We start from the raw sequence: 23,342 nt of genomic DNA on the forward strand, positions 1-23,342 counted from the left end.
AACAAGTGAAGCTGCCCTGGAAGATTAGGGAGCCCACTCCGGCAATCTCCCACAGCAGCGGTCCCTGGTCCCAAGAAGAAAGACAGCTACACATCAACGTCCTCGAATTGAGAGCCGTGTTCTGGGCGCTTAAATCGCTTCAACTCCACCTCCATGGAAAAGTTGTTTGGGGTTTTATTGACAAAGCCACCACCATGTTCTATATTTGGAAGCATGGTGGCACCCAGTCTCTACTCTCCACGGAAGTTCGAAATCTATGGTAGTGGGCTCTAGCTCATGGGATGTTCCTGCTGCCATTCACTAAAAACTCAATTGCTGATTCCCTCAGCAAGAAACTACACTCTTGCTGCTCATCTTCCAAATGTGGGATGTCCTGGACATCAACCCTTTCGCCACCATGTAGAATGCAAAGTGCAAATAATTTGCTGGCCGATTCCTGCAACCCTTGGGCGGGGGGTGCTTTCTCGTTTCCATGGATGAAAACACTCCTTTATGCTTTCCCTCAATTTACACTGATTCCGAGGTCCTTTACTCCTTCACTCAGTCAGTGCAGGCTGAGCCTGGTGGTGACAGTTCTGGTTCTCTGAGCTTCTCAGCCTCTCATTAAGCCTCCCATTTGATTACCGCCAATTTTCAACCCCCCGTCCAGGGGCAACATAGTAGTCCTGCACCACCACCAAGCTGAAGGTCTGGCTCCTGCTTTCCAAAAATGTTGACAAATTCCTGTGCCTTAAGACTGCAGAGACATTCTTGCAAAGCATGTGCAACGACTACAGTTTCATGCTATAAATAGTAACGAAGTGGTTTACAACATGGTATGCAGCAAACAATGTTCATCCTTTGCGCTTACAGCCCAGGATGTGCTACCATACCTGCTTTTACTAGCACGTAGTTGCCCTTAACAACTGAAAGCAAAACCAGCTCACAGTGACTGCTTTTTCCAAACTGAAGTTATCAACAGCACAACAAAGCTCTCTTGTGCTCTCCCTTCTACCCCACTACCTAACCCTTTCGAGCCTTCCTTCCTTCCTTTTCCGATCTGCCAGAGCACCTGTAGAGCATGACATTGGCAGCAGTACACCGTACAAATCACAATAACATAACTCATTGGTTAAAATGTCTGCATCGATGGCCACCAGGGGGCGCGTAGGTAATGGAAGCCTGATTGCGCTTTTCTCCCATTATATTCCCGACAAGTGGTCTGAGCCCTGCTTTTTGCCCCCCGCGGAGCAGGCAACCCCCGGCCTGAGGCTTCGTGAGGGGATTATGCACAAGCTGGCCAAACAATGGAGTGGCCCGCCCCCGTGGGGAGCTGTTGGAGACAGTGGGCCCTGGAGCGGAAGAGAGCTTGCCTGGGCCCGGGCCTCCAGAAAAAGCAACGTGCTACGGCCTGATCACTGAGGCGCAAAGTGGGAGACGACCCATGTATGCTCCCACTGTGATACAGTGGACGTGGTGGTACTGGCCAATACAGCAGACTGAAGCCCACCAGTAAGATCACTGCATCTGCAGTAAAGAGGCCCCCCACTGTAGCCGAGGGGCCCAGGAAAGGCCCTCTTTGGTGTTCAGAAGTGCCTGCAGGGGGAAGCCACTACAGTAGGCCTAGGACTCCTATGCTAAACTGAAGTGGGTCCGGCCAAGCAAGCAGTCGCAAGCCCTCCATAGGCCATAGCAGTGGACAGAGACATGGGGCCTCATTACGACCCAGGCGGTAAATTACCGCCTGGGTCGTACCCTTAACACCATGGTGTAAAGTAGGTTTACACCATGGTGGATGGCGGATTTACCGCCCCATTCCAAGGTGAGTGGGGCGGTAAATCCCCATTTCCCATTTTACCCTTCCCCATTCCCATTTTTGCCCCATAGGGCATAATGGGAGTGGGGAAGGCGCTAATTACGCCACCGTAAATTACTGTGGCGTAATTAGCACCATGGTCCCTTAGCGCCATGGATTTTAACGCCTGCAAAAAGCAGGCGTTAAAATCACCATGGTGCTAAGGGACCTTGTAATCCGGCGTTAAGGGTCGGCGCCGTTTACGGCGCCGTTAACCCCTTAACGCCTGACTCGTAATGAGGCCCATAGGCTTAAAGACCTTAGCCTGGCTTATGTAGCCCGCGGCTACCAGACCCATTGCTGCACAGCCCCCCAAAATAATAGTAAAGGAGCCTCCTTTCTGGACACAGCACCCTCAGTCAAGACTCCCTTAAATCTGTGCCACCAGGACAGTACCCCGAGGGCCCCGGCTAGACGTCTCTGCATGCACTTAGGCACGCATGTCATTCAGCGGTGGCATATGGGTGGGAGATGGAAGCTAGCCAGCTTTGAATACACAGCAAGAAAGAGTGGGGGAAACCGACGCACGGATCATTATGTCTTACGGAGGGGACAAGGCCGCGGCAACCAAGAAAGACGTCGCAGCACTAATGGAGGAGATGAGAAGCATGAGGGCGGACGTTGGAGGGAGGGTTGATAAAATCACCCTAAGTATTGATAAAATGGAGGAGAGACTGGAGCATAATCACTCCTCCCTGGACACCGTGGAGACCCAAATGGATGTCCAAAATATGAAGGAGAGAGGCAGAGATCATAATGAAAATGGACGACCTTGAAAACCACGAAAGGCGGAATAACCGAAAACTCTTTGGGATCTCAGACAAGGAAGGGTAATCGGAGATGGACCTGAGAAGTACTCTACACAAGGTCACAAAACTCATTTTTGACGACGATACCCTTCATGAAGCATAAATTGAGAGGATCCATAGAGCGGGTGGCTCGGCGCTGGGCCCTAAGTCGGTTCTCGCTCGCTTTCACAATTACTTCGACAACCTTAAGATCTTGGGGAAAGAGAGGAAGAAAGGCCTGGTAATGTACAGCATGTTAGGCAGAATCATGTGCAGTTGCCTTGGGGACCACTGCAAGAAGATTAAGACTACAGGAGTAAGCAGTAAACCTAATTGGTAGCAGTCTGCACCACCCAGTTTTACCTGGTAGCTGTGGCTGAGCAGTCAGACTTCTCTCAAGAAGAGTAGGGCAGTATACAAAGGATACACAATAGGGCTAAAAACATAGTAGCACAAGCAAACACTCACCAGAGCTTTGTATCAAAAGTATAGAATTATTTATTTAACACACACTTTTTGAAAATACACTAGCACTATATATCAAAGCAAGTTCAAACACACTCAGGAAAAGTATACACAACTCCCTTAATGATTATTAGACAAGTCTAAGTAAAAACACCACTATTTTGTCAAAACAGATGTGAGCGCGTAACTTAGATGGCACTCAATTCAGTTAAAGGGAGAGAAAAAGGCAGGTCAAGAAAATAAAGCAGTGCCCAACACTTTAATAAGACCACAGTAAGTTAGTGAAGGCAGTGTCTACTCTAGAGCCAAATTTCATAGGCCAGGCCCACTTTAAATGGATCAAAGCAAAATGTGCCCAAGATCACACAGTTTAAAAAGCACTCAAGTCTTTGTGCAAAATGTTTAAAAGAGGTTGGGTTGAAGCAAAAGGTAAAGTTGGAAGTTCTGGGGGCCAACCCAGTTGGAAAGCCAAGGATTTAAGGGTCACCTTTAGCAAACCATAGAAAGGGAGGCTAGGTGGAACACAGTACCTTTAAAGTTGAGGAAGCGCCAGCGGTGGCAGTTGTTCCTGGCAGCGGGTGCAGTTCGTGGTTTCGACCAGGGGAAGAGAAGATCTCGTCGAGGAGGAAACTTGGAGTCGTTGCACTATCCACGAGTTACTTTTTTTCGCGGTCACAGTGGTGAAGCTTGGCTACCCGGCCGCCGGGGTGCTTGGCACGAGCGATTCGACCAAGAGACGTCCTGGAAGGCGAAAATGGCAAACTGGTTGATCCCACCAGCTCAGAGGGAGAATAATCTTCCAGCAGAAGATCTCCTCTTGTCGTTGGGAAAGTGGTGAGTTTGTTGCAGCAGGGCTCCACCGGTGGTGTCGTTGTTACAGATGGCTCAGCTTCTCCCCTCTTCGGATTTCTTAGGTCTGTGGCGACTTCTGAAGTTCCAGTCCCAAAAGCCCTGCTTTCATGCAGAAAAACCCCCATTCAACAGCCTAGCTGTCACTCATACATGCCAAGTGGTGAGCCGGGCGGCTCACCACTGGCCCAATGAGAACAGAGTGCGACTTGGGTTGCTAAGGCAATGCAGTCCAGGGTGCCAATTCCCCTCCCCACACATCCTGTGGAACCTAGACAGAGTGGTACCATTTGGAGGGCTTCTGTGGAGAAGCCCGCCAAAAAGTGGAACAAAGGGCCCGACCTTGGTTAGAGTTACAGAGACGGACACAAATGCCATTTTAGAAGAGAGTTCTAGCGAAAAGACCCAACCGGGGATTTAATATTAAATAAATAAACCGGCCGTATTTTTAACATTGCTCCAAAAGTGGTGCGTTTTAAAATCAATGGGAAAATCCCATAGAGAATATTCCGGTGGAATGTTTTGCGTGGTAACCACTGCCACCAGCCAGAAACTCGACAAGGGGGGGACTGGACAGTGCCCCCTTGGAAACAGACCCGGGGGCAAGTACTTCCACAATATGATGGTTTGTGCTGGTTCTATTCACAATTTTGGACTAGTAAAGTGAATAGTTACTTTACATGCCCTGGGAGACAGTAGTCAGTCCCAGGGTATGGAGTCTATGTTTGGGGGTCACTATGACACCCCTATACTGCACTGAGGGTGCTGTGTAACACACATACCAAAAACAGATGATACCCTATGTAGTAAAAAGGAAACCCCATAGCCCATAAGCACATACCAAGTCCAAGTCATACCTCAAATCATGCTTAAGAGTGGGAGGAAAAGAGTCTCACTCTTAGCAGGAGAAAAAAACAAACCCCAAAAATCCAGCAAAGCTGCTGTTGGACTCACTAGGTTTGGGAAATTAGCCTTATAAGAGAATTCTCCCTAACACAGCACGACCAGGGTAACGGTTTTCCAAGATTTGTCCTCATTGGCCCTCTCCAAAAGGAGACTGTGCTCGCCCCCTCACGAGATGGCTCAACGAGAAAGTGGTCCTGTACAGGGATTCCTGTTCTCCGTTGCTTTTGAGCTGGGTGGATACGAATACAAGTTGACTAATGAAGATATTCGCAGAGTCACTGGGGAGCTCTTTGGAGAGGCTGGAACTCCCAAGGCACAACAGAAAAGGCTGCAAGCGACGGAAAATTGGCAAATTAAGGGCCCAAACCAAAACGGATGCCAGAGTCGAATAAGTCACTGGCGGCCAATTCCTGAACTGACATTGCTGATAAAGTCTGCAGTGGACGCTTGAGTAGGGAATAGGGAGTAGGGAATAACACAACTAAAAGGGACTTACGATATAGAGACCCGACTGGGGTCTAAAGACTATCCAACCACCTCTTAGCTTTTGGAAAGAAGGGGCGATGGGGCTGTGGCTGGTAGGATAGTGCGGTTGAAGTGTTACAAGGTTTTGTTGGGGTGCGCGGAGAGGGACTCTGGTTTGGACTGAGGGGATCTGATTGAACGGGTTCAGTTGGTGGTTCGGTATCGACCTAGTGAAGCTAACTGGGGAGAGCTGGACGCCCATTGGGGAATGTGCAGGGGTTCTGGGGAGAGGGCAGGAGGGACTTCGGCCCTTGGTAAAGATTTTCTTGTATTGGCCTTCTTCTTCTGACATTATTCAAGGTGGTGAGCATAGGCCTGCCGGGTGACAAAGCAGGGGCTATAGCAGAGGGGTGACACGATGGGTGCAGTGGAGGATGAACAGAATGGGGGTTGGTGGGCACTGCTGTATTTCTTTTTTTCTTCAATTTGTTAATCAAAATTAGTATTTAGATAAATCAATGGAAGGGGGCGTGGCCTAGGCTCATGTAGTGAGGCTGCGTGTGACCGAAGCTTTTGCTGAGATCCTCTATAGATCCTACGAATACTCGACAAAAAGCTGTACCAATCAGACTTAAGCACACCAGAGGAGGCAACAACGATTCCCTGACCTCCGGGGGAATAATTTCTGTTAATCGGAGGCAGAGTGAGAAGCCAGCGAAGCAGTGCCCCTACAGATCCAAAATGGCAGATGCGAACAAGATCCCAACGGGGTGAAGGAAAGAAGCCCGGGGCAGGCAACAACGCGATTAGGCTCCGAACACCCCAATATAACGTATGTGCAGGAAACAGAGTTTCATAAGCGAGTCGGAACGAGGCAGGCTAGCAAAACGGCTGCCTACACACCTCACACGCTGCGGTGCATCAGGAGCGGGAAGCGCAACAACTGAGGTGGCGGCACAGGAGCACAGCAGTGGCGGACTGAGGGCATATGCAAGGCCATTAGCGGCCTGAAAGGCGGACCCTGCAGAACGAAATAAACGGGAGGCCCCGGTCGGGCGATAGAACTGCGTAAAGAACATTGCAGATGGTGACAGAAGACCGCAGCACCCAAGGGATAGGACTGCCAGAGGGAGCGAGCAGACCAACGCACGCCTGGAGACAATACGCGGCCCAGACACAGTAGATCAGTGATGCCGGGTATCAAGGTGGAATCCACGGCTGGGAGGAAGAAAAGGTAGGCGGCGACACCTGGAAAGTGGGTAGGAGGATCAGTTAGGCTGCACTGAACCGACCCGCAGGTACGAGGCTGGTTAAAACACTAAGGAGAAGATGACTTTTCCACGGTCCCCAAGAAGGCAGTGAACACAGGGCAAAGTCCAACGAGTGCTGGGGCGGCCTGAGCAGGATAACAAACCACCGTAGTGGGAGACGGGTACGGCAGCAAGAACGCGCCTGCAGCTGAGTGACTGCCCGGAAAGCGCTGCCCAAACAGTGGGGACCACAAGTCATGATAAGGCCGTTACCATAGATGAAAAGAGAAAAACCACAACCCACTTCACTGAGGCAATCACGACGTGATATACTCACGGAACCGAGGCAAACACGAATCGCAACATCAGTGAAACGCTGGGACGCAACACAGCCGAGCAGGACCCCCACACTCTGTAATAGGCGCATGGGACTACAAACCTTTAGTCACAAGACTACAAAGTTGATTGATAGATAGCCGAATTGTTCTGAGGGACCCCCCCACGTGAGGGACAGCAATATACATTCAGCAGTGCACACACCAAACAGGCTACGCTCACCACCCAGCCAGGCACTGCCGAGGACATGCCCTCCACCAAAAACAAAAAGGGCACAACGATCATGGACTCCTTCAACGCTACTAAACGGAAGGGGCAACCACAAACTACTCCAGGGGTCCAAATGAACCAACCAGATCAAGAACCCACCACTAAGGATGACCAAGTGCTCGAAGCAATTGCAGCCCTAAGATCCTTTATAGATACAAAAATCGTGGAGGTCAAATCAGACGTACAACTGATGAGGCAAAACATGCACAACCTCACTGAGAGGGTCACAGCGGCTGAAACAGTGCTAAAAGAGACGACAGAAACCGCCAAGGATCTGGAAAAGAGGCTGACTGAGCTGGGGAGGAGAAATGCAACGTTGGAGGGCCGGGCGAAGGATGCGGAAGGACGCGCCCGGCGCAACAACATACGCATACTGGGAGTCACGGAAGGGTCCAACTCAACGGATTTTGTGGAAAATATGATACTGCAGGAAATCGGGGCAGGAGCACTGTCACAGGGGTTCGTAGTGGAGAGGGCCCATAGATCATTGTAGAAAAAACCATCACCGGGCTCGCACCCTTGTCCCATGATAGCAAAAGTATTGAATTTTCGAGACAGAGAAACGATTCTGAAATTCTCCAGAGAAGGGGGTGTGATCCGCCAAGATAATGCCAACATGGGCATATACCCGGTCTACACCCCAGCGGTGCAAAGGGCAAGGAACTCATTTGTGCCAATCAAGCAAAGACTCAGGAAACTGAATCTCAAGTACATGCTGATGTACCTGTCTCGACTCAAGGTACTCTACAAAGGGCGGGCTGTTTTTCTGGAAAAACCGGCGACGGCCACGATGTGGCTGGAACATAATAACTTGGATGATGACAAAGAGGTGGTGACATGAGACGCAGCAGGCTCAAAAGATGAAAGGGGCGGGAAGAACACCTCAGCGGGAGAGATTAAGGGGGCATGACAAGAGAAAATAGAGTAATTTGTTCTGTTTTACCCCCACGATTTGTTTGGCGTTGGCCAGTTGCCAGCTCACCACAGCCCGCACGCCACGGCCCGGATGGGTCAGGCAGATGCAGGGGTGCTTGAGCATCACATTCGGAAAGTGGCTGCTGAGCGCAGTTTTCCACTTTTACTTTGATATGAAATTTGTAATGTTTTGAATCCTACACAAGATGAGGTATTTGCCAAGAAGTGTGTGCATGTGGTATTGTATGGTCGGAAAGGGGCGAAGGCCATCTAGGGCGTTGAACATCTGGGAAGGTTCAAACGGGGGCTTGTGACCAGAGGGGTAGGAGAGCAGAGGGGGGGGTCCATATACTGGAATGGCAAATGAAATTAAAGTACTGACATGGAATGTTAGTTGTCTGGGCTCATATATGCACAGGAATCAGGTGAAATCCTTTATCAACAGGAAAAAGGTGGCCATAGCGTTGTTGCAAGAGACCCATCTGACCCAGCAAACTATGGCTGCGATAACAGAACACTGGCATGGGCAATGCCATGGTACTCCCTAATCAAAGTACGCACAGGGGGTGCTCATTTGGATAAGCCCGGCAATTCCCTTTAAATTATTGAGCTGGGAAGCAGATCCAGAAGGCTGATACCTAATAGTTAGGGGATGTGTTGAACTAGTGGAAGTTTGTATAATAAATTGGTATTTCCCTAACCACAGGATCCCGAAACACTTATATACGCTAGGGGCCAAACTAGCCCAATGTTGAGAAAGTTTCTTCATATGGGGAGGTGACCTCAATTGTGTTAGATATTGGGAACTGGACAGGTCTAAACCGACAACGGCCTGGAATGAGGCAGCAACAGGGGCCCTAAATGCGCTGGTGGAAGCTCTAGACCTGGTAGATGTGTGGAGGGAGCTCCATCCCAAAGATAAGGGCTACTCATACTTTTCCTCGCCACCCTCTCTGCACACAAGAATTGATTACTTGTTTGTGGCTAAGAGCTACCAAACACAAATAGAATCAGCGCAATACCTAGGTAGGTCAATATCAGACCACTCGCCACTGCTGATGGTTTGGAAAATACGGGGGCCTAGACCGCCTATACCGCTGTGGCGCATGGCACCAGACGCCCTAACGGACCAGGCTTTCACGGAAGAGCTACGAGACAAACCAGAGGAATATGTAGAGAAAAACGTTGGTAGCTTGGAAAGATGGGGCACAGTTTGGGAGGCAATGAAAGTGGTGGTGAGGGGAGAGGCCATGGTAGGAGCGGGGGGGCATACGGAAAACACTTAGAATGGAATTGGAGAATCTGGAGGAAGAGATAAAACAAAAAGAGTCCAACACGGGGGACACGGGAGGACGAGATGGAACTGGCGCGATTGCGAGAGAACTGCCAGGAAGCATGGGGAAGGCTCTCCCAAGTTAGATTACTCGGTGCAGACAGCCAGAGCACACGCAGAATGGTAGCCTGGCTGTGCAGAAGGGAACACCCATGATGTCAAACGACGGAGGTCAAGGACATAGCAGGTACAGTACACAAGTCACAACAAGAGATTGACACATTTCAAGACTTTTACTCCCGGCTCTACAGCCACGACCGTCAGGTGCCACAGACAGACATACTAGACACACTAGATGAAATGGGCCTTCCCAAAATAAACCCGCTACAACAGGAAATCTGGAGGCGGAGATAACAGGAGATAATATTGCAGAGGCAATAAGGTTACTAGCCTCTAGCAAAACACCAGGAAGCAACGGACTCCCCCAGGAGTTCTACAAAACATATGAGGCAGTCCTGACACCGGTGTTGCTGGAGGTTTTCCGGGACGCATACACTAAAGGGGAGTTTCCGGAGTCCATGAGGGAAACCCTAGTCATACCAATACTCAAACCAGGGAAACCAATGGATGAATGTGACGCTTACCACCAATTGGCGATGTTAAATTACGATGTCAAGATTCTGACCACAATACTAGCCACTCGCCTGAGCAGAATAATGGGGGGCCTAATACATAGTGACCAAAACGGCTTTATACCAGGGCACAGCACTGCGTTGAACTTACGCAGACTGCAATACATTCTTGCGCAAACAGCAGGTTCCCAAGAGCAATACGCTATACTTTCTCTGGATGCTACAAAGGCGTTCGACTCAATATTTTGGGAGTGGCTGGTGGCGACATTAAAGGAGTTTGGATTTGGGGAAGGACTTATTTGGTGGGTGCAAATACTATACACAAACCCGAAGGCTAGGGTGAAAACTGGGAGGTTGGTGTCAGCAATCTGGGACATAAAGAGAGGGGCCAGACAGGGATGCCCACTATCCCCAATGCTGTATGTGCTGGACCTCTAGCCAATAGCAATATACCCCAGGAAACAACACCTAGATGCTGGTGTCTGGGTTGGGGGAATGGGACACTTGCTATTGCTTTATGCGGACAACGTGCTGCTATACGTGAGAGACCCGCACCTCAACGTCACAGTGATCTTAGATATACTGGACAACTATGCCAAGGTATCAGGGATCAGCTTTAGCAGAACCAAATGTTGCATATTCACAATAGCTGGACTGAGGAGGAGAAGTATCAATGCACTGCCAGTGGTGGGACTCAACTGGGAGGTAGACTCATTTAAATACCTAGGAGTGAACATTAGACACACACCGGAACAGATGCACGAACATAACGCGGCGAAAGTGGTGCAGGGTTTAAAAGAAGTCAATGAAATTTTGGTCTAGGCTGCCACTGTCGCTGTTAGGCAGGGTAGCTATTACCAAAATGATGATATTGCTGAGATTCCTGTACTACTTCTACAACGTGCACTGCTATGTTAAGGCATCCTTTATTCAATCACTGGAAGTGTTACTCCGAGAATTCCTATGGGGCACTACCCGCCATAGACTTTCACTAGCAACACTATACTTACCATACGACAAAGGAGGGATGAAATTGCCAAACCTAGAGAGGTACTACCTGGCGGCCCAACTCAGCCATGTAATTAAATGGCTGGCAGATGAGTCCACCTCTGAAACTGACCTACTACAACACCTGGTGGCTCCCATCAAACTAAAGGAAATACTGTGGGTAACACAGGGAGGCCCGGAACATAACCCAATGGTGGTGACACTGGGGAAGAAGATATGGAGGAGAACGCAAGTCTTACTGAAACTGGCATACCAGAGGTGCAGATAGCAGTAGACACATGCAGAGATAGCACGGACATCGCACAGACATGGCGGTGGTGAGAAGGTGGCAAGGTAAAGGGATATACACGTGGGAAGATGTATACGAGGATGGGGTCTTTAGGGAGTTCGCCACAATACAAGAAAGAGAGGAGGTGCCGAGCAGGCAATTTCTCTGGTACCAAAGAGTCCCGCTACTGACTCTGATGTACAACCTAAACGATGGCTGGCAGCCGATCTCTCGGCTATACAACATGCTAATAGACACACCCAACCCTAGGGGCACAGTACTGAAAGAACAATGGGAGAAAGACCTGGGTACAGATATAACGGAGAAAGAAATGGAAAGGGTACTAGGCTTAAGCAGTATCAAGGAATCACTGCTTCAAACTAATACAACTGAATGTGCTATATCGCACATACATGACCCCGCTCAGGATAGCCACGTTTAACAAGGACGCAAGTCCACGATGCCCATGGCATAGATGTGAGGGAGCTGACCTTATACACATGTTCTGGGGGTGCGGGCGTGTGAGAGGTTTCTGGGCATGCATAGAACGAGCCTACAGGGAGGCTGGGGTAGCAAGGTATGAGTGGTCTCTGAAAGAATGCTTGCTTAGCGCCTACCCCAGAATTGGCAAATACAAACATGTAGATAAGGTTATGGACATGGCCTGCATATTAATTAGCCAAGAGAACTTTCGCCATGTCTTGGAAAATGGCGGGGGGGGGCACAATACGAAAAATGGCGCAGGAAATTGGAAAGCTGGGCAGAGGCGGAGACCAAGGTGTGGATGGAAGGGGCGAACAGATCAGAGACTGAAGGCAATGATAAGTGGGTAGCATGTAAAGCGCTTGTATGGGACATGTTCCACCCATCTGATGATAAACCCCCCTAAGCGTGCCAGTCAGGAAAAGAGACACGCACTACTTGCCCGGGAAACCACCCTATCGTACCCAACTGACAATGGCCAACCGCAAAACCTGAATAGCACAAGGAAGAGCTGAGCCCCAGACACTACGGCGTTAGCCCCGACCAACGTTATGAATGACACATGGCAAGTGTAGAAAGTTGTTTGTTGTTGTAAAATGTTTGTTATAAAATTAACTTACATGTAAGGCATGGGAAAATGAGATATGTTGAAATGCATGGCTGGAACCATATAAATGCCAATAAAAATATGTTAACATTAAATTAGATGTCAATTATTTGGTCCTGTCGCCAGATCCCTCCCCGTTTGCACTGTGGGGTGGTGCAGAATAATGACAAACATATGACTGGGTTGGTTATCCCAGTCAGCTGGAAGGACCTATGTGGTATTCCACTATTAGTTATTTCTTGTTCTCCGATTTGGATTGAATATTCATGTTCATTGTTCAAAGATACTCCAAAACTTTGTATGAATTCAGTTATGATTGTCTTTATTGGTTAAGACTATCTTGTGATAGGCCTGTTGCGATAATTGTTTTTTGTCCAATGCATTTCGGTCTATATTCGACCTTCAGGGACTGTTACAAAAAGAAAAACAAAAAAAAAAACCTATGTTTCAAATCATCTATTACAATTTTGACAAAGTTCAATACTTTCACATAAATCACAATTTCAAGTAGTACATGTATTTACAATTTTCCTTAACTTCTTGGCCTTTTTCTTGTATTCTTTTGTGTTGGAAAATAATTCAAATTTTTTATCCACTCTGAGTTAGCTACCCCTTAGATCTGTATGAGAATTAAATAAACACATATTCTAGTTGTATTGCTGATTTTATCTGAGTTACTCATATTTCATCTCTATGTTCTAAAATCTATTGATTGACACAGCATGGCTCATACCTTTTCTCTTGTGTTAGATACTCTTCTTTGGTTTTGTTATTCCGGATAACCTGTGTGTCAAAATGTATACAGGATTCTAAATTTTGTTGGAAGTTGTCTAATTAGAGATGTGAGTAACAAAGGGGTTAAGAGTTTCATCTCCCCAAAAGGGGAATCTTACCTGTTTTCAGTGTGTTCAAAAACAGATAAAAAAGCAGAAACCCTTGGCTTCAGCCCAGAAGAGGCCGATGCAATCCTAAATTCAATAAGAGATACAGGATGAAGCAAAACTATCAGAGACCCAAGCATCAAAATCAAGACGTTGGAACGACTAATTCGAAAGGAGATAAACAGAAAACTGCATGCAGTGACATTAATAAAATACTACTGAGCACAAAGGATCCCACGAGGTTTAAGGATTCCTTTACGACCCACCTTGTATAAAGAGAGTCAGGATTTGGTTGGCAATTGGGAACAAATTCTCAATAAATGCTGCTTAGATTTTATATTATTAACAGTTCAACAACTCTCGAAAGAACTAGATAAACTTGCAACAGAAATTTCAGAAATACAAGCGGAATTACCAACTGCATTAACAGCTTCAGATTTAGAGAACATTTTGGAAGAAATTGGAGTGGCTATACTAATAAGTAGGGCACTCAAGTGTCTAAGGTCATTGATGGAAGGGTACCATCAAGAAGGGGTGCTTCACTTTTGCCATGGTATACGCCCCTAATCGGGGTCAGCTGAGATTTTTGATGAACACCCTCTCGAAAAATACTGGTTGAATGCTTAGGTCACTAAATCACTGGAAGGGATTTTAATATATGGCCAGATTTACAGCTAGACAGACAGTTGTTACACGTGGTTCTATGTTCTTTCATCGTCGGGATTTATAACGTCTGCATTTTAAACGTGGAGAAAATTACGAAAAAGTTCATTGAAATGTTTTTTTTATGGGTGGGGGCTGCCCCCTCCAAGCCCTCCTCCACCTATTTTTAACTATTCCTGACCCCCAAACCCTAATCTGCCCATTCCCACCCCCCAAAAAAATTGATAACCTTAGTCATAATATTCTCCTTGTTTAAAAGGAAGACTTTTAAAAACCTGTCGATAAAAGGACGTTACATGCAAGGGAACACAAAGTACCAAGGCTGGGACATGGGGAGATCCAGGAGACATTGGATTCGTATGGGTTGCAGGATGTTTGGCGGCATTTCCAACCACTGGAAAGAGGGTACACTTTTTTCTCACCCCTTTACGGTACCTTTATTATATTATATGTACATTTCAAGGGACTTGTGGGAAGACGCACAGTGGTCAGAGATTCTTGGTCCAATCATGACATGATGACGATAGATTTGGGATGGTTGGGGCTGAGCCCAAAGGGCTCAAAATGGAGGTGTAATAAATCCTTATGGAAGGATACGGTATTCCATTTAGAGATGGCTAAATAAATTGGGGAATACTTCAAAACAAATCATACAGACGAAGTGGAGAAGAAAATTGTTTATAAAGCTGGAAAGGCAACCTGGCGGCGATCTTGATTAGGGAAGGGTCTAGGAAGAAATGGGACAGGGCACTTATAGGACAAAGGCTGAGGGAGGAGATAAAACAGCTGGACAAACGGATGCATGGGTCACTTGAGAGGCGGGAGGATTGTGTGTTGGAGGCTGGGGAAAAAAGGGAGGAGCAGGGACTTCCAGAAGAAGGGAAGATAATACGTAGCCTGTAATTTCTGAAACAGAAATTTTATGCGAATGGGGACAAGGCAGATGGTCTCCTGGTGGCCAGACTGAGAGGGCAGCGCTCGGAACGATGAGTCAAAGAAATCGAAGGCAGGGACAGAGTGAATTAATCTTCTACGAGGGGATTCAGGAGGCTTTTGCTTCCTTCTATGAGACACTCTGCAAATCAGAATCAAAACTGGTAGAGGGAGATATAGACGCATACCTAACTGGTGTTCACCTACTGAAACTATCGGAGGAGGAGAATATTCTCCTGGAGGCCCCCATAACAGAGGACGAAATTACGAATAAAGTGGCAAAATTACAGCTGGGAAAGGCCGATGCAGAGGAAGGGTTCTTGGCAGGGTTTTATAAATCCTTCCTTTCTGCCTTAACTGTCATTTCTAACAGAACTATTCAATGACATATTAGATACTGGGGAGGCTCCGGAGTCATTCTCTCGCGGGCGCTCATTACGGTAATATACAACGAGGGCTTGGGACCCCGGGTCATGTGGTGAGTACCGTCTGATTTCCCTTCTTAACATAGACACCAAAATCTACACCCAAGTGTTTGCGGCTAGACTGGAGGGGTGCAGGCCGAGATTGATCCACCCGGACCAAGTGGATTTCATTAAGGGACGACAGGGGGCTGACATGATGAGGAAGACCCTGCACCTGATGCACGAAGCCCAGGGGATAACTGGCGACCCCTCCTTCCTTTCAGTGGACACCGAAAAGGCATTTGATAGGGTGGAATGTAGGTTTCACAAGGCAGTGCTCACAAAGTGTGGTATAGGAGAGAGGCTCCTCAAGGGACTAATAGCAGTGTACTCGTCCCCCAAGGTGTGTGTGGCAGTAAATTGTGGGTGTTCACAGTGGTTTGGGTTAAGTAGGAGAACAAGACAAGGCTGTCCCCTCTCACTGACGTTGTTTGCTCTCTCGGTAGAGCCTCTCGCTCAGAAGATTAGAGAGAACCCCTGTGTTATGATATGATATGGTATTTGTAACGCGCCTATACACAAGTGTTTCAAGGCGTGAGGGGTTCCTGATAAAGGGAGGAGAGTACTAGGTTGCACTTTACACAGACAACATGCTTTTACACGTAAGGAACCCCCAGACCTCCATACCAGAGGCGATGCATTTATGGCTCCCTGGCGGGTTTCATGATTAATACGTCTAAATCAGTCCTATTCCCCCCTGGATAGGAGTAGGGACAGGGAGATAGGTTCACACACCTGGGTGTCCAGGTCAATTTGGTTACCCTAAGATACTTGGTAATCAACGTCACGAGAGTCCTAGCAGACCTATACAAGACTAACTTTACTCCCTTGAAGAATACATTTAGGGCTGACTAACAATATCTTGGTTAGGCCACCTCAATGCACTTAAAATGGTCTTTCTCCCCAGGATCCTTTGTGTTCCAGATGCTTCCCATCCGGGTCGCTCTAGATGACCTTCAATTACACCCAGCCACAGTAGGAGAGTGGCTGTGGGTACCGAGAAATAAGCTCCCCATGCAGAATCCGGGAACACCCTATAGTGGGGACCATGTGGGATATCTGGGGACGAGGTGCAAAAATGAAAGGCGTAACGACATGGCCCTCGACCCTTGGCCACCTCTGGGTCCCGGGAGTAAGGGATGCAAGAGGTGGTTTGAGGCGGGATTGCATAGAAACAGCCAATTCTGGAGGGGGGGTAGCTTCATCATAGGGAAACTGTCTTTTTGTACCTCCGATTAAAGGGGGTATTCACTGGAGGTGATTGGAGGGAACAGATTCAGAGAGACCTTACCCTTTTTGAAAAAGTCCTAAATAAAGCAGCAGGCTTGAAGGGACTGATCTCGGCAATGTATGGGGCTCTTGTGGAATCCAGGTCTCAGTCCACCGAGAAAGTTAGAAGGAGGTGGGAGCGAGATATGGGGGTGGATATTGATCCTATTTTCTGGGATAGACTATGCAGGGGAGTTTTGCAGACATCAACCTCCAGTCTATATAATCTGCATGCCATTAAGCTCTTACATAGGTGGCACTATGACCCGGGCAGACCCTCCAAAATGTTTCAGAACACTGACCCTTCATGCTGGCAGGAGTGTGAGCAAGGGCCGATTACTGGCATATGTGGTGGGGACGCCCACGGGTGCAAGTGTTTTGGGGTGAGGTCCTGGGTTGGATCAAGGAGTTAGATGGGGTCACCCGTAATAAAATCACCCATGCTGGTCTTGTTTGGTCTGGAGAGGCAGGGGGCGAATACAACAGATTGCCGAAAATAGCTGTCTTTGCTTTTGGCTGCAAGAGCTTGTCTTACTATGAAATGGAAGAGTGTACACCTGCCGAGAAAAGGGGAATGGACCAATGTGGCCATGAATATATTATAATGAAAAGAATAACTGCAGGTCTCCACGGACATGCAGCTACCCAGGAAGTGGAGAGCGGTGGATTTATGGATAAATATTTGAACCTGTCATTGGATACTAAAAACGTCTGATATAAGAGGAGTTTAGAGTGCCTGGTGTAGGTGAACAAGGGCAGTGCCTAGTAAGTCCTCTCAATCACTCTACAATGCACACCTGCGCGCTGTCCAGAAGATGCCGGTTAAGATTTTACCTGTTATTAATCTGAAGAGACAAGGAGGTTGTTTTAGAAGGGAGAAATTAGTTCCAAACGTGAGGGGGTGGGAAGAGGGTGGAGGGTTGGAGATAGTTAGGAGAAGTTAATGTTGGGGGTGGGGAGAGGAGGGGAAATGTGATTAAGATCGGTTGCCAAATCTGCTCATGATGTTGATTATTGTACTGTATCAAAACTTATAATAAAGGAAAATTAAAAACAAAAAAAAATGTCTGCATCCCCTTTTATCCCATCTCCTACCCATATCTGTTGAGTGCTGACCACTAGGTCTGTGTCCTTCACATATATACGAGAGGATGGATTGTGTCTTTAGGACACTACAGAATTGTGTAGGCCCAAAGGGCTTTACCTGCTTGTTCAGTTTTGCAGCTCCTTTGTACTCCCTAATCCTTGTTAATTTATATTGGGTTCCTACCTATCGTAGTCGGCCCACATATAGACAGGGGGGGTGTTTTGCTTTTGCTTGGCCATGTGAGTGGAACCCTTATGCTTGGGTTTCCCTGTCCCCTGACAAAAGAAGTTATTGGACTCAGGTAGGCACAAAATCACACTTAGACTAATCTTTGTAGTAACAATAAAAATGGCTTGTTACAGGCCCTTTATTCACTCAATACATACATGAACTTGGCATACATAAACATTTAATCAGATATATAAAAACATATAAAAAGATGGCATCACCGTTAGCAAGGAGATCAAAGACACCTTCATCTTGGCCACTACGACACTGCTTAGGCCCAGAGCATTACCCGGGGATCCAAGTTCTGACTAACTTTGCCACAGAATGCCCTCTTCTCTTTATGGGGCATTCCCCCGCCCCTTCTCAGTTATGACTACCCTCGGCCGAAGAGCAGATCGCAAGTGGAAGGGGCAGAGAGTGGAAAAAACAGTCAGGAGCGGAAAAAAAACAGCGCTCCTCTCCTTGCATTCATTCCCAGAACCCCTTATCAATACAATAACTATTCTCCACAGTAAGTCCACTCTTCAATAATATTTATGTAGTTATGTGACCTTGCTCTGCTTTCGCTACTGAAATGCTAATTTATTTTCTGAGGACCGCATAGACACAGGCTTTTATTACGGTGATGGGAGATGAGTGTCCAAAACGGCTGCGCACCGACGCCATGTTGTTTTAGCTCGTATTTCGCACAAGCATTACAGGGGGTTAGGAGAATCCGGCATTTCTAGACATTTGCTGTTTTTTATAATAGACAGGGTATATCTTTAATACTGTGTATTATACCGTAAGTATTTATTTTTATCTGATAGATTTCTATGTGAGACTTAAACTGAAATTATATATGCTTTATTATCAGTGGTGCATATTTTTTAGAGGTGTGTGTGGACTAGTTGAACCTTTGTCAGCCTACTACCCCTACCTAAGAGTTAAGCCTTGTCACACTTTCCACCTTACCTATTTTAAGAGATATTTGGCTTCCCGTTCTGGTCAGTGAGTTCCCCCCACCATTAGGGGTAGAGGTTTTTAGTGCACACAAGAAAGAGTGCTACAAAAACGGACGTAACACAAAGCAAGAAAAAGTCGCAGACACTGCATATGCTTTGGCATATCTCTTGTGGGAACTGCATTTAAAAGAAAAAGGGAACCCCTTACAATTTCATGGATTCATACATGTCCACAGCTCAGAAGGTAGCTTGAACAAGACACTTCCGATATGGATAAAATATCTGTTAACATACTTTTAGCAACTACATATGGCCTCATATATGACAATGACACCTTTCCTAATGGATTAATTACATGAATTAAAAGATGAATAGAGAGCTGATGGTTAATGTTTTTGTATCTATAAATACTTTATCACACAGTTTTTGGGAAATAGAGTTTAAACCGTTAATATGTATTATGTAGGGTACGGTCAGCAACAGGTAATGCTAAAAATTATGGTGTCCGAAAACATACAATGCTGGCCATACTCACTTTGTAGTTGGTCCATATTACTGGCAGAAAAACCTTTTAAATCTAAGTAATAGTTTTCTGTTTTTCATTTATTCCTGTTCCTTTCCCCCAGTTCTCTTGCAGATTCAAAAAACCTGTAAGAGATCCTTAAATTAGCATCAGCCGTGCAATGTTAAAGCACTATAACAAAAATATCTATAGGTCTATTTAGATTATATTACAACATCGTACATATACTTCTTCTATCCTTTTGTTGCACTGTTCGAACACAGATCAAACATCAATTTTCTTGCTTAAACACGTTTTTGTGCTCTCCCCCACTGTAGTTTCTTGCCATCTCAAAATAGTACTCCTTTTGTTAATGGCTGCCAGTGTGGCAAAGGCGTGAAGAGCAAAATAGATACAGGTGTTTGGTGTTCATACTAGAAGTACACTGTGATGATGCACGTGTTTTGCATGGACATGGCCTCCTCATCCTTGCCCCCCTACTTCCCTGTATGTGTTTTTCTGTATGTTTTCTGCAAAGGAGTCCAGTTTGGACCCCTGGCAGTGTAGCTCTTCATCTTTCTTGTTAGTGAACAAGACCTATTGGATACCCCTACAGCACCCATGGGTAAGTCTCACCCTTGGTTCGCCTAATGTGTGTTTTGGCCCACAGAGCAGACTATGGGCTGTTGGCAGCTACATGCTGATTTTGCATTGGCTCTGGTCTCCTCCCTTTTTGGGACACCCAGCCCCTGCCATAGGAATCCATGGATTCCTGAGAAAAGGCAAGCAGGCCACTAAGTCACATGGCTTTCTACCTTTCGCTCTTGTTTCCCAAAGTCCCTGATTGGCTGTTGGGTGGAAGGACCATATATGGCGCTGGGGCTACCTACTTCTTAATTAGTAAAAGCCCTTCCCAGCGACTGCTTGTTTTGGGTACACCCTAGGGGTGGGATCTGACCGAATGGAAAGAAGAGTCAACTAACATTCTGTGTTGTGGGTGTCTGGTTTTGGTTGTGTGTCACAATGCCTGTAGTCCTGCTGTTGGGAAGCAGCTAGTGCCTTCCTGCACCCCCAAGTGCTTTAGAATTAGGCAAGACTTCTTTTCACTGCTTCTAGGCACTACAAGGGACAGGGGGGCTAAGGGGCTTACTGGGAAAGCTCTCTCATATAAATATAATCATATACACAGACAAGGGCAGGCACTAAAAGAAGGCAGTTATTATTTAAATATAAGGTACAAATAACTATTAGCTGAATACATTTGTAAATTTCAAATCCTATGCAGTTCTAAAATCTTAGCACGTATGAGTCAAAAACTCCCCCCTCCATTCCCGGAAAGAATGCAGCCCGTGCTAAAAATAGACTACTGGCATTGCTGTGGTGTTCGTGCTAGCACGAGCACACGCAGTGACCAGCTGTCTGCTGTCTGTCAAGAGCCTGTGCATGCTAAAATGGGATTTTTCATGCTCAATGCACAAAATGCAGAATTATGAAAACAAGGTTTAAAAGAAATTACAGGACCACATAAAAACATGAGTAGGATGAGTGGGGTATGGATAGAATGAATGAAAATTAGTTTAAGAAAGGTTTAGTTTTCCTGGGGTTAGACCTCAAGGTTTGTAGGGCTGCAGTGTGTTTCTATGTAGGTAGCAATATGTAAAGTAGCATGTCCTGACAGAAATCACTGATAATGAAGGAAGACTTTGCAGCATCTCTTGTATGGAAGCAGGACGGTTTGGGCTGGAGCTATGCCCTTATCCATTGATATAACTGCAGCATGCCATCAGTATATAAACCCCTGCCTGACTCCAGTTTGGGAGGAGAAAGGAACCGATGAGAGACAAAAGACCATTCGGGGAGCAGAGTGCTTTGCCCCATCCTCATTTCTGTAAAATATAAACTTGTTATCCTTGCAAGATAGACTCTTGCCCTTACTTTCCTAGAGGGGTGTAATTTACTCTGGTGTGAGCGTAATTAAAAGACACCCTTATAATTAGGGATACCCTTATAATTAGGGCCACCCTTACACTGCCTGTGCCACTCCTGCCTGAAACTGAGTGAATGCAGTATGTGCCCTGAAAGGCTGGGAGTTGTCTCCAATACACATTCACTATTTTGGGGTCTAGGCTTGGGAGAATGGACTGAATGCCTGTGATCCTGATTGGTTGCTGCATGATGAATACACTAGTGTGTGATTTTCGGACTGAGTCTAATTCAGCCTCAGTGAATGTGGGAATGTGTGTATATCAAAAGACCCCTCACTTTCTTCTATGTCAGAGGTCAGCCACTTAGAGTGTTCCTGGAAGCCTGTATCCTGAATCCAGCTGGAGGAAGAAGTCTGCTGCTGCAACTCTTCATCAAATCCAAAGGCTGCTGTGCTGACAGAAGGACTGATCAGAGAGGACCTGGAGAGGTGACCTGTTCCCGTAGCTACTAGGAGACATTGTGCAACAGTTGTTCTTCACCCGAAGCGTCCTGGAAGCATGTCCTGGATGTCTGCCATCCTGTGGGTCCTGAAGAAGAGAGTCCTGGCAGCTTGTGCCCAAGAAGTGCACCAGCGTCATCCAAGGTCCAGATCTTGTCTGTGACTGTTGGAAAACTAGACGGAGGTGCATCGCCCAGAAGAGGGTGTACCCTGGCATAGTGTGCTCGAGGCCCAAAGCTTGCCAAGTTCCAACCAAATAAAGCAGTCTTCAAGTGGCACTGCAACCTCAACATCTGTCCACCTTTCCCCAGCTGAGGAAGTCCAGAGTAGCCGTTTGCAGAGAAGTGCCCGCCGGTGGGTTTCCTGCCACTCCGCATCAAAGAACGAGTCCTAAGGGTCCAGACTTGGTGGAGGTCTGCAGTGCAGTCCACTGCTTGAGTCCAATTTGCCAGAAGCCATTCTGTCGTCAATGTCGCGGCTCAACAGACAATTAATGAACACATTAGGACTGGGCATTAATATAGAAGCAAAGTATAACTTACATTTTAATTCAGGATGCCCAGTTTGGGGGGTGGGGGTGGGGATCTCCACATAGTGTTGCCTTTTGATTATAAAAGCATTCTGCCAGTGTTCTGAAGTAACGACCTAGATTTCTACAATTGTGGTTGGAAGTTAAACAGTGCTTAGTAATTTTGGTGCATTAGTTGGTGCATTATTGCATTATTGGTGCATTATTGCTGAACGTAAGACTGTCTGTGGTACCACACAGTAATGTTATATTGTGTTACCTGTTGAAGTACAGTGTCCTAAGTACAAAGTGAGTCTTATTTATGTGTACATACATCTAAACCTAATCTATTTAATAAAATAACTGTGTTAGCACTTAGCATAGTGTGTAGACATTCCTTTGTGGGAATTTGGGGATTCTTTGTGCCTAGGAACCAGCCTGCATCACCTTCCTTGTGTCTCAGCCTTGGTTGTTCCTCCATTGCTATTCTTTGAGAGACTTGGCTAGGGCTGCCTGTGTGCCTCTAACTCAACCATAGTGGGTAGTGTGGTAGCTAAAGCGGCCCTTCCCCAAGGGTCAATTCGGGCTCAGCTTCTGCGTGCAGCAAATAAGGTGATTGGATACAGACTGATGGGTAAACCAAGCTTACAAAATACACAGCATACAGAGTGATCAGCTGATGAACATGAAAATACAGCAGGACAAATGGCGGGCAGTTGGCACTCGGAGCTTTCCTGGTACCACCCTTAGAGCAAAGGTTATATAGCATATAATAAGCAATCACTAATATAGCACTTTCACAATTGGGGGTGTTACTTGGCACGATATTGCAACTGTGACTTTGTGCGCAGCCTTGTGCGGGCATTGGCTGGGTGTTGTATCATGGATAAGCGGCATTCGCAGAAACTACATATACTGCTAATGCTATACCTGTAGCGAGCAAGCAGAAAGAGAAGGTCTGATGTGTCATCTGCTCCAGGAGGGGTTTGGGTAGGTCAGTGGAGCTGCGTACTGAGGGAAAGGCAAAATGGAAGATCTGAGGCCTAAATGTATGAGAGCGCAAAATGTTGCATACCATACCATAGCATA

General features: G+C 46.8%; 1 protein-coding gene across 2 annotated transcripts in view; it reads left to right on the forward strand.

The window, feature by feature from the left end:
* Positions 1-23,342, forward strand: part of USP24 (ubiquitin specific peptidase 24) — a 2,799,104-nt gene that overhangs the window by 2,470,446 nt on the left and 305,316 nt on the right. The gene's annotated exons all lie outside the window — the stretch shown is intronic.

The sequence above is a fragment of the Ambystoma mexicanum genome, chromosome 1q, assembly GCF_040938575.1.
Source record: "Ambystoma mexicanum isolate Mex_15411 chromosome 1q, UKY_AmexF1_1, whole genome shotgun sequence".
Taxonomy (NCBI): Eukaryota; Metazoa; Chordata; class Amphibia; order Caudata; family Ambystomatidae; genus Ambystoma; species Ambystoma mexicanum.